The sequence below is a fragment of the Lissotriton vulgaris genome, chromosome 10 (assembly GCF_964263255.1).
Source record: "Lissotriton vulgaris chromosome 10, aLisVul1.2, whole genome shotgun sequence".
NCBI lineage: Eukaryota > Metazoa > Chordata > Amphibia > Caudata > Salamandridae > Lissotriton > Lissotriton vulgaris.
Window position 1 is genome coordinate 536,424,236 of NC_141698.1, and position 16,102 is coordinate 536,440,337.

Sequence of the window (16,102 nt, forward strand, 5' to 3'; positions counted from 1 at the left end):
TATTTCTCGTTATACTGGGTGCATTGTTGCACAACATATTTCTAACCTCAGAAGAAAAATGGATCACCATGCTTTATCTGCCTACCTGCTTAGTCTCAGTGTGTCCCAGGTGATGCTTTCCCAAGCTGTACTCGCTGGCATTTAGGCATCAGATATTTGCCTGTCGATGCCTGCACAAGTGAGTTTTGAATACGTCTAATTGCAAGCATGTTGGATGATATCTCTGAGGTTTTCACACTTGTTCTGCACATTCTGAGCCGCTGCTGATACAGCAGAATAGAAGTAGGGTGAAGACTTGAGAGAAACTTTCCTCTAACAGTAGAAAGCACCAAGGTAGTTTCTGTAGTGTAGTGGTCATCACGTTCGCCTAACACGCGAAAGGTCCCCGGTTCGAGACGGGGCAGAAACACTGTGCATTGGATGCTTTTTTTGTGCACACTCTAAAACCTTATTATCTCAATGCAAGTTTAAGAAGAGGTGGTCTTTGAACACAGTGAGCCGCGAGAATTTTTTTTTACCTTTGCAGACGAAACAAAGTTATCTCCATCGATCATCTGGGGGTTGTTCTTGGGCCTATTTTTATTTTGTGTGAGCTATGTTGTATTGTTGGGGCCTTTACACCTGTGACATTTCTGTGAACGTTGTAAGTGGAAACGTTGGCAGGTGCAGACAGAAAAGTCAGAACTAAGCACACCCTGAGCCGTCAGGATGGCCGAGTGGTCTAAGGCGCCAGACTCAAGAGAGCTTGATCTTCAGTGATGCTGAGCCTTCTGGTCTCCTCATGGAGGCGTGGGTTCAAATCCCACTTCTGACAGGTCCCTTTTACACCCTTAAGTCTTCCTAATTTTTGCAGTGCATTCCCCACACACACCACAATATTTGCGGGAACCTGTAGTAAATAAAGAGAAATCCACCAGGCTGGGCCCTCAATCACAATTCCATGTATTTCTGAAAGTGACACCTCAGGCACACCTTCCATTACATTTGCAATCCATCACAGTAACTGCCTTGCTGGGTTTCGAAATAAGCAGTTGATCCCATCATTTGTTGTGAGGCTCTCCTGCCACCTTTTTGGCAGAGAAGGCACTGTCCCTGCAACAACACAGGTAGACATGTTCAACAGGGCTTCCTGGTTATGTGGGAGGAGCAGATTGCCAATGGCCCCCCCTTGAAAATTCTAATTTACATAAGGAAGACAGAGAGGTAGCTGGTAGTAGGCACTACACACGGACATTGCACTCCCTCTTGTGATTTGCAGCCAATTCTAGATTGAGGCAGGAGGAAAGGAGGAGACTCGCCCAACAATGGCCATACTGGGAAGTCAGCCACTCTGGGTCTCCCAGGTGAATGTTTCAGGCCTGTGAGCCACTCATATAAATCTCGCCTGATCGAGCCTGATCGAGCGCTGAGCGAGCGCGTTTGAATCCAAATATCAAACACCTCTTTCTCAGGCGCAAGAAATGGTGGGCCCTTCATTGCTTCTGGTGTGGAAGTCTATGGAGCAAGGGTCCAGGACTTGCAGAGGAGTACAAGTGCCAGAAAGTGCTTGCTGTTCTCATCTGTGCCTTTTTACTGCTCACTGGCCGATAGGAGATTGGCTGCCCCCTTCCTTGCTGGAGTGAAAAAACAACAACTTGAGAGAAAACATGACTTTGTGTGGCTCACTTATAGGGAGACGAGCCAAATAGCCCTGCTGTTTTCTGAAAGACGCTTCAGTAATTGTTCAAAATTTCTCCTGGCCACTCAGGCTCGTTGGTCTAGGGGTATGATTCTCGCTTCGGGTGCGAGAGGTCCCGGGTTCAAATCCCGGACGAGCCCATCCTGTGGAAGTTTTCAGGCTGCTTGTCATATAGGAGCCTTTCTTCTTTTCAATGCTATAAGACGCTGTGTATGTCGAGAAGGTTCCTTACCCTGCACGCTATTTTCCACTTTTGACATGATAAAGGAGTGCAGGACTTCCTTGCAACTGCTTTTCTGGGCTGGACCAGCAGTGTAGGAACATTACATGCAAAGAGTTTTTCTAGTGTCATTTCAGGATATGGTTTCAAAATCGCCTCTTGGGGAAAAAAGTGGTCCTCATTCCTGTCTTCCAAAGAAAGAGAGACCGGGTAAGGAGAGCCCAACTTTGAGCTTCAAGGACGTTGGCCCTTAGTCTGTGCGTTCCAACCCAATACACGCCAACAAGATTCCTGAGGTAGTGTCTGTTTCTGTAGTGTAGTGGTTATCACGTTCGCCTTACACGCGAAAGGTCCCTGGTTCGAGACCGGGCAGAAATGCAGCTTGCTGTTTTTCACAGTGTTTGCATTTACTGGCTCACTTTATAGAAAAGCTGAGATAATAGAGGCTGTCTATTCCTCACCAGCCTGACGTAGTGTGCTCCAGAGATCTCAGTGACAGCTCGAAAAGAGAAGTGACGATAGCTTGCGCCATTCGCTTGCTCGCACTTTGCTCTGTAGGGTGGGCCTACTTCATGAAAGCAAGGCATGAGAGAAGAAATGCTTCTCTTGTCCTCACCACGAGCAGACACTTAAAGCAAACAAACTGTCTGAAGGACAGAGGCTTTTTAATTTCTTGTTTGATGACGGTCATGGAAAAGACAGCAATCATATTGCAGAACAGAGCAGCATGTACTGGCTAGCTGCCACTAACCCCTGGAGCCGTGTCAGAGGTGACTCTTGCGTGGCTCGTTGGTCTAGGGGTATGATTCTCGCTTAGGGTGCGAGAGGTCCCGGGTTCAAATCCCGGACGAGCCCTTTTTAGAGGTAAACATACAAACCCTACTAAAAAAGCACTATGACTATTTCTCGTTATACTGGGTGCATTGTTGCACAACATATTTCTAACCTCAGAAGAAAAATGGATCACCATGCTTTATCTGCCTACCTGCTTAGTCTCAGTGTGTCCCAGGTGATGCTTTCCCAAGCTGTACTCGCTGGCATTTAGGCATCAGATATTTGCCTGTCGATGCCTGCACAAGTGAGTTTTGAATACGTCTAATTGCAAGCATGTTGGATGATATCTCTGAGGTTTTCACACTTGTTCTGCATATTCTGAGCCGCTGCTGATACAGCAGAATAGAAGTAGGGTGAAGACTTGAGAGAAACTTTCCTCTAACAGTAGAAAGCACCAAGGTAGTTTCTGTAGTGTAGTGGTCATCACGTTCGCCTAACACGCGAAAGGTCCCCGGTTCGAGACGGGGCAGAAACACTGTGCATTGGATGCTTTTTTTGTGCACACTCTAAAACCTTATTATCTCAATGCAAGTTTAAGAAGAGGTGGTCTTTGAACACAGTGAGCCGCGAGAATTTTTTTTTACCTTTGCAGACGAAACAAAGTTATCTCCATCGATCATCTGGGGGTTGTTCTTGGGCCTATTTTTATTTTGTGTGAGCTATGTTGTATTGTTGGGGCCTTTACACCTGTGACATTTCTGTGAACGTTGTAAGTGGAAACGTTGGCAGGTGCAGACAGAAAAGTCAGAACTAAGCACACCCTGAGCCGTCAGGATGGCCGAGTGGTCTAAGGCGCCAGACTCAAGAGAGCTTGATCTTCAGTGATGCTGAGCCTTCTGGTCTCCTCATGGAGGCGTGGGTTCAAATCCCACTTCTGACAGGTCCCTTTTACACCCTTAAGTCTTCCTAATTTTTGCAGTGCATTCCCCACACACACCACAATATTTGCGGGAACCTGTAGTAAATAAAGAGAAATCCACCAGGCTGGGCCCTCAATCACAATTCCATGTATTTCTGAAAGTGACACCTCAGGCACACCTTCCATTACATTTGCAATCCATCACAGTAACTGCCTTGCTGGGTTTCGAAATAAGCAGTTGATCCCATCATTTGTTGTGAGGCTCTCCTGCCACCTTTTTGGCAGAGAAGGCACTGTCCCTGCAACAACACAGGCAGACATGTTCAACAGGGCTTCCTGGTTATGTGGGAGGAGCAGATTGCCAATGGTCCCCCCTTGAAAATTCTAATTTACATAAGGAAGACAGAGAGGTAGCTGGTAGTAGGCACTACACACGGACATTGCACTCCCTCTTGTGATTTGCAGCCAATTCTAGATTGAGGCAGGAGGAAAGGAGGAGACTCGCCCAACAATGGCCATACTGGGAAGTCAGCCACTCTGGGTCTCCCAGGTGAATGTTTCAGGCCTGTGAGCCACTCATATAAATCTCGCCTGATCGAGCCTGATCGAGCGCTGAGCGAGCGCGTTTGAATCCAAATATCAAACACCTCTTTCTCAGGCGCAAGAAATGGTGGGCCCTTCATTGCTTCTGGTGTGGAAGTCTATGGAGCAAGGGTCCAGGACTTGCAGAGGAGTACAAGTGCCAGAAAGTGCTTGCTGTTCTCATCTGTGCCTTTTTACTGCTCACTGGCCGATAGGAGATTGGCTGCCCCCTTCCTTGCTGGAGTGAAAAAACAACAACTTGAGAGAAAACATGACTTTGTGTGGCTCACTTATAGGGAGACGAGCCAAATAGCCCTGCTGTTTTCTGAAAGACGCTTCAGTAATTGTTCAAAATTTCTCCTGGCCACTCAGGCTCGTTGGTCTAGGGGTATGATTCTCGCTTCGGGTGCGAGAGGTCCCGGGTTCAAATCCCGGACGAGCCCATCCTGTGGAAGTTTTCAGGCTGCTTGTCATATAGGAGCCTTTCTTCTTTTCAATGCTATAAGACGCTGTGTATGTCGAGAAGGTTCCTTACCCTGCACGCTATTTTCCACTTTTGACATGATAAAGGAGTGCAGGACTTCCTTGCAACTGCTTTTCTGGGCTGGACCAGCAGTGTAGGAACATTACATGCAAAGAGTTTTTCTAGTGTCATTTCAGGATATGGTTTCAAAATCGCCTCTTGGGGAAAAAAGTGGTCCTCATTCCTGTCTTCCAAAGAAAGAGAGACCGGGTAAGGAGAGCCCAACTTTGAGCTTCAAGGACGTTGGCCCTTAGTCTGTGCGTTCCAACCCAATACACGCCAACAAGATTCCTGAGGTAGTGTCTGTTTCTGTAGTGTAGTGGTTATCACGTTCGCCTTACACGCGAAAGGTCCCTGGTTCGAGACCGGGCAGAAATGCAGCTTGCTGTTTTTCACAGTGTTTGCATTTACTGGCTCACTTTATAGAAAAGCTGAGATAATAGAGGCTGTCTATTCCTCACCAGCCTGACGTAGTGTGCTCCAGAGATCTCAGTGTCAGCTCAAAAAGAGAAGTGACGATAGCTTGCGCCATTCGCTTGCTCGCACTTTGCTCTGTAGGGTGGGCCTACTTCATGAAAGCAAGGCATGAGAGAAGAAATGCTTCTCTTGTCCTCACCACGAGCAGACACTTAAAGCAAACAAACTGTCTGAAGGACAGAGGCTTTTTAATTTCTTGTTTGATGACGGTCATGGAAAAGACAGCAATCATATTGCAGAACAGAGCAGCATGTACTGGCTAGCTGCCACTAACCCCTGGAGCCGTGTCAGAGGTGACTCTTGTGTGGCTCGTTGGTCTAGGGGTATGATTCTCGCTTAGGGTGCGAGAGGTCCCGGGTTCAAATCCCGGACGAGCCCTTTTTAGAGGTAAACATACAAACCCTACTAAAAAAGCACTATGACTATTTCTCGTTATACTGGGTGCATTGTTGCACAACATATTTCTAACCTCAGAAGAAAAATGGATCACCATGCTTTATCTGCCTACCTGCTTAGTCTCAGTGTGTCCCAGGTGATGCTTTCCCAAGCTGTACTCGCTGGCATTTAGGCATCAGATATTTGCCTGTCGATGCCTGCACAAGTGAGTTTTGAATACGTCTAATTGCAAGCATGTTGGATGATATCTCTGAGGTTTTCACACTTGTTCTGCACATTCTGAGCCGCTGCTGATACAGCAGAATAGAAGTAGGGTGAAGACTTGAGAGAAACTTTCCTCTAACAGTAGAAAGCACCAAGGTAGTTTCTGTAGTGTAGTGGTCATCACGTTCGCCTAACACGCGAAAGGTCCCCGGTTCGAGACGGGGCAGAAACACTGTGCATTGGATGCTTTTTTTGTGCACACTCTAAAACCTTATTATCTCAATGCAAGTTTAAGAAGAGGTGGTCTTTGAACACAGTGAGCCGCGAGAATTTTTTTTTACCTTTGCAGACGAAACAAAGTTATCTCCATCGATCATCTGGGGGTTGTTCTTGGGCCTATTTTTATTTTGTGTGAGCTATGTTGTATTGTTGGGGCCTTTACACCTGTGACATTTCTGTGAACGTTGTAAGTGGAAACGTTGGCAGGTGCAGACAGAAAAGTCAGAACTAAGCACACCCTGAGCCGTCAGGATGGCCGAGTGGTCTAAGGCGCCAGACTCAAGAGAGCTTGATCTTCAGTGATGCTGAGCCTTCTGGTCTCCTCATGGAGGCGTGGGTTCAAATCCCACTTCTGACAGGTCCCTTTTACACCCTTAAGTCTTCCTAATTTTTGCAGTGCATTCCCCACACACACCACAATATTTGCGGGAACCTGTAGTAAATAAAGAGAAATCCACCAGGCTGGGCCCTCAATCACAATTCCATGTATTTCTGAAAGTGACACCTCAGGCACACCTTCCATTACATTTGCAATCCATCACAGTAACTGCCTTGCTGGGTTTCGAAATAAGCAGTTGATCCCATCATTTGTTGTGAGGCTCTCCTGCCACCTTTTTGGCAGAGAAGGCACTGTCCCTGCAACAACACAGGTAGACATGTTCAACAGGGCTTCCTGGTTATGTGGGAGGAGCAGATTGCCAATGGCCCCCCCTTGAAAATTCTAATTTACATAAGGAAGACAGAGAGGTAGCTGGTAGTAGGCACTACACACGGACATTGCACTCCCTCTTGTGATTTGCAGCCAATTCTAGATTGAGGCAGGAGGAAAGGAGGAGACTCGCCCAACAATGGCCATACTGGGAAGTCAGCCACTCTGGGTCTCCCAGGTGAATGTTTCAGGCCTGTGAGCCACTCATATAAATCTCGCCTGATCGAGCCTGATCGAGCGCTGAGCGAGCGCGTTTGAATCCAAATATCAAACACCTCTTTCTCAGGCGCAAGAAATGGTGGGCCCTTCATTGCTTCTGGTGTGGAAGTCTATGGAGCAAGGGTCCAGGACTTGCAGAGGAGTACAAGTGCCAGAAAGTGCTTGCTGTTCTCATCTGTGCCTTTTTACTGCTCACTGGCCGATAGGAGATTGGCTGCCCCCTTCCTTGCTGGAGTGAAAAAACAACAACTTGAGAGAAAACATGACTTTGTGTGGCTCACTTATAGGGAGACGAGCCAAATAGCCCTGCTGTTTTCTGAAAGACGCTTCAGTAATTGTTCAAAATTTCTCCTGGCCACTCAGGCTCGTTGGTCTAGGGGTATGATTCTCGCTTCGGGTGCGAGAGGTCCCGGGTTCAAATCCCGGACGAGCCCATCCTGTGGAAGTTTTCAGGCTGCTTGTCATATAGGAGCCTTTCTTCTTTTCAATGCTATAAGACGCTGTGTATGTCGAGAAGGTTCCTTACCCTGCACGCTATTTTCCACTTTTGACATGATAAAGGAGTGCAGGACTTCCTTGCAACTGCTTTTCTGGGCTGGACCAGCAGTGTAGGAACATTACATGCAAAGAGTTTTTCTAGTGTCATTTCAGGATATGGTTTCAAAATCGCCTCTTGGGGAAAAAAGTGGTCCTCATTCCTGTCTTCCAAAGAAAGAGAGACCGGGTAAGGAGAGCCCAACTTTGAGCTTCAAGGACGTTGGCCCTTAGTCTGTGCGTTCCAACCCAATACACGCCAACAAGATTCCTGAGGTAGTGTCTGTTTCTGTAGTGTAGTGGTTATCACGTTCGCCTTACACGCGAAAGGTCCCTGGTTCGAGACCGGGCAGAAATGCAGCTTGCTGTTTTTCACAGTGTTTGCATTTACTGGCTCACTTTATAGAAAAGCTGAGATAATAGAGGCTGTCTATTCCTCACCAGCCTGACGTAGTGTGCTCCAGAGATCTCAGTGACAGCTCGAAAAGAGAAGTGACGATAGCTTGCGCCATTCGCTTGCTCGCACTTTGCTCTGTAGGGTGGGCCTACTTCATGAAAGCAAGGCATGAGAGAAGAAATGCTTCTCTTGTCCTCACCACGAGCAGACACTTAAAGCAAACAAACTGTCTGAAGGACAGAGGCTTTTTAATTTCTTGTTTGATGACGGTCATGGAAAAGACAGCAATCATATTGCAGAACAGAGCAGCATGTACTGGCTAGCTACCACTAACCCCTGGAGCCGTGTCAGAGGTGACTCTTGCGTGGCTCGTTGGTCTAGGGGTATGATTCTCGCTTAGGGTGCGAGAGGTCCCGGGTTCAAATCCCGGACGAGCCCTTTTTAGAGGTAAACATACAAACCCTACTAAAAAAGCACTATGCCTGACTATTTCTCGTTATACTGGGTGCATTGTTGCACAACATATTTCTAACCTCAGAAGAAAAATGGATCACCATGCTTTATCTGCCTACCTGCTTAGTCTCAGTGTGTCCCAGGTGATGCTTTCCCAAGCTGTACTCGCTGGCATTTAGGCATCAAATATTTGCTTGTCGATGCCTGCACAAGTGAGTTTTGAATACGTCTAATTGCAAGCATGTTGGATGATATCTCTGAGGTTTTCACACTTGTTCTGCATATTCTGAGCCGCTGCTGATACAGCAGAATAGAAGTAGGGTGAAGACTTGAGAGAAACTTTCCTCTAACAGTAGAAAGCACCAAGGTAGTTTCTGTAGTGTAGTGGTCATCACGTTCGCCTAACACGCGAAAGGTCCCCGGTTCGAGACCGGGCAGAAACACTGTGCATTGGATGCTTTTTTTGTGCACACTCTAAAACCTTATTATCTCAATGCAAGTTTAAGAAGAGGTGGTCTTTGAACACAGTGAGCCGCGAGAATTTTTTTTAACCTTTGCAGACGAAACAAAGTTATCTCCATCGATCATCTGGGGGTTGTTCTTGGGCCTATTTTTATTTTGTGTGAGCTATGTTGTATTGTTGGGGCCTTTACACCTGTGACATTGCTGTGAATGTTGTAAGTGGAAACGTTGGCAGGTGCAGACAGAAAAGTCAGAACTAAGCACACCCTGAGCCGTCAGGATGGCCGAGTGGTCTAAGGCGCCAGACTCAAGAGAGCTTGATCTTCAGTGATGCTGAGCCTTCTGGTCTCCTCATGGAGGCGTGGGTTCAAATCCCACTTCTGACAGGTCCCTTTTACACCCTTAAGTCTTCCTAATTTTTGCAGTGCATTCCCCACACACACCACAATATTTGCGGGAACCTGTAGTAAATAAAGAGAAATCCACCAGGCTGGGCCCTCAATCACAATTCCATGTATTTCTGAAAGTGACACCTCAGGCACACCTTCCATTACATTTGCAATCCATCACAGTAACTGCCTTGCTGGGTTTCGAAATAAGCAGTTGATCCCATCATTTGTTGTGAGGCTCTCCTGCCACCTTTTTGGCAGAGAAGGCACTGTCCCTGCAACAACACAGGTAGACATGTTCAACAGGGCTTCCTGGTTATGTGGGAGGAGCAGATTGCCAATGGTCCCCCCTTGAAAATTCTAATTTACATAAGGAAGACAGAGAGGTAGCTGGTAGTAGGCACTACACACGGACATTGCACTCCCTCTTGTGATTTGCAGCCAATTCTAGATTGAGGCAGGAGGAAAGGAGGAGACTCGCCCAACAATGGCCATACTGGGAAGTCAGCCACTCTGGGTCTCCCAGGTGAATGTTTCAGGCCTGTGAGCCACTCATATAAATCTCGCCTGATCGAGCCTGATCGAGCGCTGAGCGAGCGCGTTTGAATCCAAATATCAAACACCTCTTTCTCAGGCGCAAGAAATGGTGGGCCCTTCATTGCTTCTGGTGTGGAAGTCTATGGAGCAAGGGTCCAGGACTTGCAGAGGAGTACAAGTGCCAGAAAGTGCTTGCTGTTCTCATCTGTGCCTTTTTACTGCTCACTGGCCGATAGGAGATTGGCTGCCCCCTTCCTTGCTGGAGTGAAAAAACAACAACTTGAGAGAAAACATGACTTTGTGTGGCTCACTTATAGGGAGACGAGCCAAATAGCCCTGCTGTTTTCTGAAAGACGCTTCAGTAATTGTTCAAAATGTCTCCTGGCCACTCAGGCTCGTTGGTCTAGGGGTATGATTCTCGCTTCGGGTGCGAGAGGTCCCGGGTTCAAATCCCGGACGAGCCCATCCTGTGGAAGTTTTCAGGCTGCTTGTCATATAGGAGCCTTTCTTCTTTTCAATGCTATAAGACGCTGTGTATGTCGAGAAGGTTCCTTACCCTGCACGCTATTTTCCACTTTTGACATGATAAAGGAGTGCAGGACTTCCTTGCAACTGCTTTTCTGGGCTGGACCAGCAGTGTAGGAACATTACATGCAAAGAGTTTTTCTAGTGTCATTTCAGGATATGGTTTCAAAATCGCCTCTTGGGGAAAAAAGTGGTCCTCATTCCTGTCTTCCAAAGAAAGAGAGACCGGGTAAGGAGAGCCCAACTTTGAGCTTCAAGGACGTTGGCCCTTAGTCTGTGCGTTCCAACCCAATACACGCCAACAAGATTCCTGAGGTAGTGTCTGTTTCTGTAGTGTAGTGGTTATCACGTTCGCCTTACACGCGAAAGGTCCCTGGTTCGAGACCGGGCAGAAATGCAGCTTGCTGTTTTTCACAGTGTTTGCATTTACTGGCTCACTTTATAGAAAAGCTGAGATAATAGAGGCTGTCTATTCCTCACCAGCCTGACGTAGTGTGCTCCAGAGATCTCAGTGTCAGCTCGAAAAGAGAAGTGGCGATAGCTTGCGCCATTCGCTTGCTCGCACTTTGCTCTGTAGGGTGGGCCTACTTCATGAAAGCAAGGCATGAGAGAAGAAATGCTTCTCTTGTCCTCACCACGAGCAGACACTTAAAGCAAACAAACTGTCTGAAGGACAGAGGCTTTTTAATTTCTTGTTTGATGACGGTCATGGAAAAGACAGCAATCATATTGCAGAACAGAGCAGCATGTACTGGCTAGCTGCCACTAACCCCTGGAGCCGTGTCAGAGGTGACTCTTGCGTGGCTCGTTGGTCTAGGGGTATGATTCTCGCTTAGGGTGCGAGAGGTCCCGGGTTCAAATCCCGGACGAGCCCTTTTTAGAGGTAAACATACAAACCCTACTAAAAAAGCACTATGACTATTTCTCGTTATACTGGGTGCATTGTTGCACAACATATTTCTAACCTCAGAAGAAAAATGGATCACCATGCTTTATCTGCCTACCTGCTTAGTCTCAGTGTGTCCCAGGTGATGCTTTCCCAAGCTGTACTCGCTGGCATTTAGGCATCAGATATTTGCCTGTCGATGCCTGCACAAGTGAGTTTTGAATACGTCTAATTGCAAGCATGTTGGATGATATCTCTGAGGTTTTCACACTTGTTCTGCATATTCTGAGCCGCTGCTGATACAGCAGAATAGAAGTAGGGTGAAGACTTGAGAGAAACTTTCCTCTAACAGTAGAAAGCACCAAGGTAGTTTCTGTAGTGTAGTGGTCATCACGTTCGCCTAACACGCGAAAGGTCCCCGGTTCGAGACGGGGCAGAAACACTGTGCATTGGATGCTTTTTTTGTGCACACTCTAAAACCTTATTATCTCAATGCAAGTTTAAGAAGAGGTGGTCTTTGAACACAGTGAGCCGCGAGAATTTTTTTTTACCTTTGCAGACGAAACAAAGTTATCTCCATCGATCATCTGGGGGTTGTTCTTGGGCCTATTTTTATTTTGTGTGAGCTATGTTGTATTGTTGGGGCCTTTACACCTGTGACATTTCTGTGAACGTTGTAAGTGGAAACGTTGGCAGGTGCAGACAGAAAAGTCAGAACTAAGCACACCCTGAGCCGTCAGGATGGCCGAGTGGTCTAAGGCGCCAGACTCAAGAGAGCTTGATCTTCAGTGATGCTGAGCCTTCTGGTCTCCTCATGGAGGCGTGGGTTCAAATCCCACTTCTGACAGGTCCCTTTTACACCCTTAAGTCTTCCTAATTTTTGCAGTGCATTCCCCACACACACCACAATATTTGCGGGAACCTGTAGTAAATAAAGAGAAATCCACCAGGCTGGGCCCTCAATCACAATTCCATGTATTTCTGAAAGTGACACCTCAGGCACACCTTCCATTACATTTGCAATCCATCACAGTAACTGCCTTGCTGGGTTTCGAAATAAGCAGTTGATCCCATCATTTGTTGTGAGGCTCTCCTGCCACCTTTTTGGCAGAGAAGGCACTGTCCCTGCAACAACACAGGCAGACATGTTCAACAGGGCTTCCTGGTTATGTGGGAGGAGCAGATTGCCAATGGTCCCCCCTTGAAAATTCTAATTTACATAAGGAAGACAGAGAGGTAGCTGGTAGTAGGCACTACACACGGACATTGCACTCCCTCTTGTGATTTGCAGCCAATTCTAGATTGAGGCAGGAGGAAAGGAGGAGACTCGCCCAACAATGGCCATACTGGGAAGTCAGCCACTCTGGGTCTCCCAGGTGAATGTTTCAGGCCTGTGAGCCACTCATATAAATCTCGCCTGATCGAGCCTGATCGAGCGCTGAGCGAGCGCGTTTGAATCCAAATATCAAACACCTCTTTCTCAGGCGCAAGAAATGGTGGGCCCTTCATTGCTTCTGGTGTGGAAGTCTATGGAGCAAGGGTCCAGGACTTGCAGAGGAGTACAAGTGCCAGAAAGTGCTTGCTGTTCTCATCTGTGCCTTTTTACTGCTCACTGGCCGATAGGAGATTGGCTGCCCCCTTCCTTGCTGGAGTGAAAAAACAACAACTTGAGAGAAAACATGACTTTGTGTGGCTCACTTATAGGGAGACGAGCCAAATAGCCCTGCTGTTTTCTGAAAGACGCTTCAGTAATTGTTCAAAATGTCTCCTGGCTACTCAGGCTCGTTGGTCTAGGGGTATGATTCTCGCTTCGGGTGCGAGAGGTCCCGGGTTCAAATCCCGGACGAGCCCATCCTGTGGAAGTTTTCAGGCTGCTTGTCATATAGGAGCCTTTCTTCTTTTCAATGCTATAAGACGCTGTGTATGTCGAGAAGGTTCCTTACCCTGCACGCTATTTTCCACTTTTGACATGATAAAGGAGTGCAGGACTTCCTTGCAACTGCTTTTCTGGGCTGGACCAGCAGTGTAGGAACATTACATGCAAAGAGTTTTTCTAGTGTCATTTCAGGATATGGTTTCAAAATCGCCTCTTGGGGAAAAAAGTGGTCCTCATTCCTGTCTTCCAAAGAAAGAGAGACCGGGTAAGGAGAGCCCAACTTTGAGCTTCAAGGACGTTGGCCCTTAGTCTGTGCGTTCCAACCCAATACACGCCAACAAGATTCCTGAGGTAGTGTCTGTTTCTGTAGTGTAGTGGTTATCACGTTCGCCTTACACGCGAAAGGTCCCTGGTTCGAGACCGGGCAGAAATGCAGCTTGCTGTTTTTCACAGTGTTTGCATTTACTGGCTCACTTTATAGAAAAGCTGAGATAATAGAGGCTGTCTATTCCTCACCAGCCTGACGTAGTGTGCTCCAGAGATCTCAGTGACAGCTCGAAAAGAGAAGTGACGATAGCTTGCGCCATTCGCTTGCTCGCACTTTGCTCTGTAGGGTGGGCCTACTTCATGAAAGCAAGGCATGAGAGAAGAAATGCTTCTCTTGTCCTCACCACGAGCAGACACTTAAAGCAAACAAACTGTCTGAAGGACATAGGCTTTTTAATTTCTTGTTTGATGACGGTCATGGAAAAGACAGCAATCATATTGCAGAACAGAGCAGCATGTACTGGCTAGCTGCCACTAACCCCTGGAGCCGTGTCAGAGGTGACTCTTGCGTGGCTCGTTGGTCTAGGGGTATGATTCTCGCTTAGGGTGCGAGAGGTCCCGGGTTCAAATCCCGGACGAGCCCTTTTTAGAGGTAAACATACAAACCCTACTAAAAAAGCACTATGACTATTTCTCGTTATACTGGGTGCATTGTTGCACAACATATTTCTAACCTCAGAAGAAAAATGGATCACCATGCTTTATCTGCCTACCTGCTTAGTCTCAGTGTGTCCCAGGTCATGCTTTCCCAAGCTGTACTCGCTGGCATTTAGGCATCAGATATTTGCCTGTCGATGCCTGCACAAGTGAGTTTTGAATACGTCTAATTGCAAGCATGTTGGATGATATCTCTGAGGTTTTCACACTTGTTCTGCACATTCTGAGCCGCTGCTGATACAGCAGAATAGAAGTAGGGTGAAGACTTGAGAGAAACTTTCCTCTAACAGTAGAAAGCACCAAGGTAGTTTCTGTAGTGTAGTGGTCATCACGTTCGCCTAACACGCGAAAGGTCCCCGGTTCGAGACGGGGCAGAAACACTGTGCATTGGATGCTTTTTTTGTGCACACTCTAAAACCTTATTATCTCAATGCAAGTTTAAGAAGAGGTGGTCTTTGAACACAGTGAGCCGCGAGAATTTTTTTTTACCTTTGCAGACGAAACAAAGTTATCTCCATCGATCATCTGGGGGTTGTTCTTGGGCCTATTTTTATTTTGTGTGAGCTATGTTGTATTGTTGGGGCCTTTACACCTGTGACATTTCTGTGAACGTTGTAAGTGGAAACGTTGGCAGGTGCAGACAGAAAAGTCAGAACTAAGCACACCCTGAGCCGTCAGGATGGCCGAGTGGTCTAAGGCGCCATACTCAAGAGAGCTTGATCTTCAGTGATGCTGAGCCTTCTGGTCTCCTCATGGAGGCGTGGGTTCAAATCCCACTTCTGACAGGTCCCGTTTACACCCTTAAGTCTTCCTAATTTTTGCAGTGCATTCCCCACACACACCACAATATTTGCGGGAACCTGTAGTAAATAAAGAGAAATCCACCAGGCTGGGCCCTCAATCACAATTCCATGTATTTCTGAAAGTGACACCTCAGGCACACCTTCCATTACATTTGCAATCCATCACAGTAACTGCCTTGCTGGGTTTCGAAATAAGCAGTTGATCCCATCATTTGTTGTGAGGCTCTCCTGCCACCTTTTTGGCAGAGAAGGCACTGTCCCTGCAACAACACAGGCAGACATGTTCAACAGGGCTTCCTGGTTATGTGGGAGGAGCAGATTGCCAATGGTCCCCCCTTGAAAATTCTAATTTACATAAGGAAGACAGAGAGGTAGCTGGTAGTAGGCACTACACACGGACATTGCACTCCCTCTTGTGATTTGCAGCCAATTCTAGATTGAGGCAGGAGGAAAGGAGGAGACTCGCCCAACAATGGCCATACTGGGAAGTCAGCCACTCTGGGTCTCCCAGGTGAATGTTTCAGGCCTGTGAGCCACTCATATAAATCTCGCCTGATCGAGCCTGATCGAGCGCTGAGCGAGCGCGTTTGAATCCAAATATCAAACACCTCTTTCTCAGGCGCAAGAAATGGTGGGCCCTTCATTGCTTCTGGTGTGGAAGTCTATGGAGCAAGGGTCCAGGACTTGCAGAGGAGTACAAGTGCCAGAAAGTGCTTGCTGTTCTCATCTGTGCCTTTTTACTGCTCACTGGCCGATAGGAGATTGGCTGCCCCCTTCCTTGCTGGAGTGAAAAAACAACAACTTGAGAGAAAACATGACTTTGTGTGGCTCACTTATAGGGAGACGAGCCAAATAGCCCTGCTGTTTTCTGAAAGACGCTTCAGTAATTGTTCAAAATTTCTCCTGGCCACTCAGGCTCGTTGGTCTAGGGGTATGATTCTCGCTTCGGGTGCGAGAGGTCCCGGGTTCAAATCCCGGACGAGCCCATCCTGTGGAAGTTTTCAGGCTGCTTGTCATATAGGAGCCTTTCTTCTTTTCAATGCTATAAGACGCTGTGTATGTCGAGAAGGTTCCTTACCCTGCACGCTATTTTCCACTTTTGACATGATAAAGGAGTGCAGGACTTCCTTGCAACTGCTTTTCTGGGCTGGACCAGCAGTGTAGGAACATTACATGCAAAGAGTTTTTCTAGTGTCATTTCAGGATATGGTTTCAAAATCGCCTCTTGGGGAAAAAAGTGGTCCTCATTCCTGTCTTCCAAAGAAAGAGAGACCGG

General features: G+C 47.2%; 28 non-coding genes across 28 annotated transcripts; all 28 read left to right on the forward strand.

Moving 5' to 3' along the window:
• The first annotated feature begins 336 nt into the window (after window positions 1-336).
• Window positions 337-409, forward strand: TRNAV-AAC (transfer RNA valine (anticodon AAC)). The gene has a single exon. It is a non-coding gene; the product is annotated as a tRNA-Val (tRNA).
• A 293-nt stretch (window positions 410-702) lies between these two features.
• TRNAL-CAA (transfer RNA leucine (anticodon CAA)) lies at window positions 703-814 on the forward strand. The gene is made up of 2 exons: window positions 703-740; window positions 769-814. It is a non-coding gene; the product is annotated as a tRNA-Leu (tRNA).
• Window positions 815-1,746: 932 nt separating this feature from the next.
• Window positions 1,747-1,818, forward strand: TRNAP-CGG (transfer RNA proline (anticodon CGG)). Its single transcript has one exon. It is a non-coding gene; the product is annotated as a tRNA-Pro (tRNA).
• Window positions 1,819-2,203: 385 nt separating this feature from the next.
• On the forward strand, window positions 2,204-2,276 carry TRNAV-UAC (transfer RNA valine (anticodon UAC)). Its single transcript has one exon. It is a non-coding gene; the product is annotated as a tRNA-Val (tRNA).
• Window positions 2,277-2,681: 405 nt separating this feature from the next.
• Window positions 2,682-2,753, forward strand: TRNAP-AGG (transfer RNA proline (anticodon AGG)). Its single transcript has one exon. It is a non-coding gene; the product is annotated as a tRNA-Pro (tRNA).
• A 381-nt stretch (window positions 2,754-3,134) lies between these two features.
• TRNAV-AAC (transfer RNA valine (anticodon AAC)) lies at window positions 3,135-3,207 on the forward strand. The gene has a single exon. It is a non-coding gene; the product is annotated as a tRNA-Val (tRNA).
• Window positions 3,208-3,500: 293 nt separating this feature from the next.
• TRNAL-CAA (transfer RNA leucine (anticodon CAA)) lies at window positions 3,501-3,612 on the forward strand. Its single transcript has 2 exons — window positions 3,501-3,538; window positions 3,567-3,612. It is a non-coding gene; the product is annotated as a tRNA-Leu (tRNA).
• A 932-nt stretch (window positions 3,613-4,544) lies between these two features.
• On the forward strand, window positions 4,545-4,616 carry TRNAP-CGG (transfer RNA proline (anticodon CGG)). Its single transcript has one exon. It is a non-coding gene; the product is annotated as a tRNA-Pro (tRNA).
• A 385-nt stretch (window positions 4,617-5,001) lies between these two features.
• Window positions 5,002-5,074, forward strand: TRNAV-UAC (transfer RNA valine (anticodon UAC)). Its single transcript has one exon. It is a non-coding gene; the product is annotated as a tRNA-Val (tRNA).
• Window positions 5,075-5,479: 405 nt separating this feature from the next.
• TRNAP-AGG (transfer RNA proline (anticodon AGG)) lies at window positions 5,480-5,551 on the forward strand. The gene has a single exon. It is a non-coding gene; the product is annotated as a tRNA-Pro (tRNA).
• Window positions 5,552-5,932: 381 nt separating this feature from the next.
• TRNAV-AAC (transfer RNA valine (anticodon AAC)) lies at window positions 5,933-6,005 on the forward strand. The gene has a single exon. It is a non-coding gene; the product is annotated as a tRNA-Val (tRNA).
• A 293-nt stretch (window positions 6,006-6,298) lies between these two features.
• TRNAL-CAA (transfer RNA leucine (anticodon CAA)) lies at window positions 6,299-6,410 on the forward strand. Its single transcript has 2 exons — window positions 6,299-6,336; window positions 6,365-6,410. It is a non-coding gene; the product is annotated as a tRNA-Leu (tRNA).
• Window positions 6,411-7,342: 932 nt separating this feature from the next.
• TRNAP-CGG (transfer RNA proline (anticodon CGG)) lies at window positions 7,343-7,414 on the forward strand. Its single transcript has one exon. It is a non-coding gene; the product is annotated as a tRNA-Pro (tRNA).
• Window positions 7,415-7,799: 385 nt separating this feature from the next.
• TRNAV-UAC (transfer RNA valine (anticodon UAC)) lies at window positions 7,800-7,872 on the forward strand. The gene has a single exon. It is a non-coding gene; the product is annotated as a tRNA-Val (tRNA).
• A 405-nt stretch (window positions 7,873-8,277) lies between these two features.
• On the forward strand, window positions 8,278-8,349 carry TRNAP-AGG (transfer RNA proline (anticodon AGG)). The gene has a single exon. It is a non-coding gene; the product is annotated as a tRNA-Pro (tRNA).
• A 385-nt stretch (window positions 8,350-8,734) lies between these two features.
• Window positions 8,735-8,807, forward strand: TRNAV-AAC (transfer RNA valine (anticodon AAC)). Its single transcript has one exon. It is a non-coding gene; the product is annotated as a tRNA-Val (tRNA).
• A 293-nt stretch (window positions 8,808-9,100) lies between these two features.
• On the forward strand, window positions 9,101-9,212 carry TRNAL-CAA (transfer RNA leucine (anticodon CAA)). Its single transcript has 2 exons — window positions 9,101-9,138; window positions 9,167-9,212. It is a non-coding gene; the product is annotated as a tRNA-Leu (tRNA).
• A 932-nt stretch (window positions 9,213-10,144) lies between these two features.
• Window positions 10,145-10,216, forward strand: TRNAP-CGG (transfer RNA proline (anticodon CGG)). The gene has a single exon. It is a non-coding gene; the product is annotated as a tRNA-Pro (tRNA).
• Window positions 10,217-10,601: 385 nt separating this feature from the next.
• Window positions 10,602-10,674, forward strand: TRNAV-UAC (transfer RNA valine (anticodon UAC)). The gene has a single exon. It is a non-coding gene; the product is annotated as a tRNA-Val (tRNA).
• Window positions 10,675-11,079: 405 nt separating this feature from the next.
• On the forward strand, window positions 11,080-11,151 carry TRNAP-AGG (transfer RNA proline (anticodon AGG)). The gene has a single exon. It is a non-coding gene; the product is annotated as a tRNA-Pro (tRNA).
• A 381-nt stretch (window positions 11,152-11,532) lies between these two features.
• TRNAV-AAC (transfer RNA valine (anticodon AAC)) lies at window positions 11,533-11,605 on the forward strand. Its single transcript has one exon. It is a non-coding gene; the product is annotated as a tRNA-Val (tRNA).
• A 293-nt stretch (window positions 11,606-11,898) lies between these two features.
• On the forward strand, window positions 11,899-12,010 carry TRNAL-CAA (transfer RNA leucine (anticodon CAA)). The gene is made up of 2 exons: window positions 11,899-11,936; window positions 11,965-12,010. It is a non-coding gene; the product is annotated as a tRNA-Leu (tRNA).
• Window positions 12,011-12,942: 932 nt separating this feature from the next.
• Window positions 12,943-13,014, forward strand: TRNAP-CGG (transfer RNA proline (anticodon CGG)). Its single transcript has one exon. It is a non-coding gene; the product is annotated as a tRNA-Pro (tRNA).
• Window positions 13,015-13,399: 385 nt separating this feature from the next.
• Window positions 13,400-13,472, forward strand: TRNAV-UAC (transfer RNA valine (anticodon UAC)). Its single transcript has one exon. It is a non-coding gene; the product is annotated as a tRNA-Val (tRNA).
• A 405-nt stretch (window positions 13,473-13,877) lies between these two features.
• TRNAP-AGG (transfer RNA proline (anticodon AGG)) lies at window positions 13,878-13,949 on the forward strand. The gene has a single exon. It is a non-coding gene; the product is annotated as a tRNA-Pro (tRNA).
• A 381-nt stretch (window positions 13,950-14,330) lies between these two features.
• On the forward strand, window positions 14,331-14,403 carry TRNAV-AAC (transfer RNA valine (anticodon AAC)). The gene has a single exon. It is a non-coding gene; the product is annotated as a tRNA-Val (tRNA).
• A 293-nt stretch (window positions 14,404-14,696) lies between these two features.
• TRNAL-CAA (transfer RNA leucine (anticodon CAA)) lies at window positions 14,697-14,808 on the forward strand. The gene is made up of 2 exons: window positions 14,697-14,734; window positions 14,763-14,808. It is a non-coding gene; the product is annotated as a tRNA-Leu (tRNA).
• Window positions 14,809-15,740: 932 nt separating this feature from the next.
• On the forward strand, window positions 15,741-15,812 carry TRNAP-CGG (transfer RNA proline (anticodon CGG)). Its single transcript has one exon. It is a non-coding gene; the product is annotated as a tRNA-Pro (tRNA).
• Window positions 15,813-16,102: the final 290 nt, after the last annotated feature.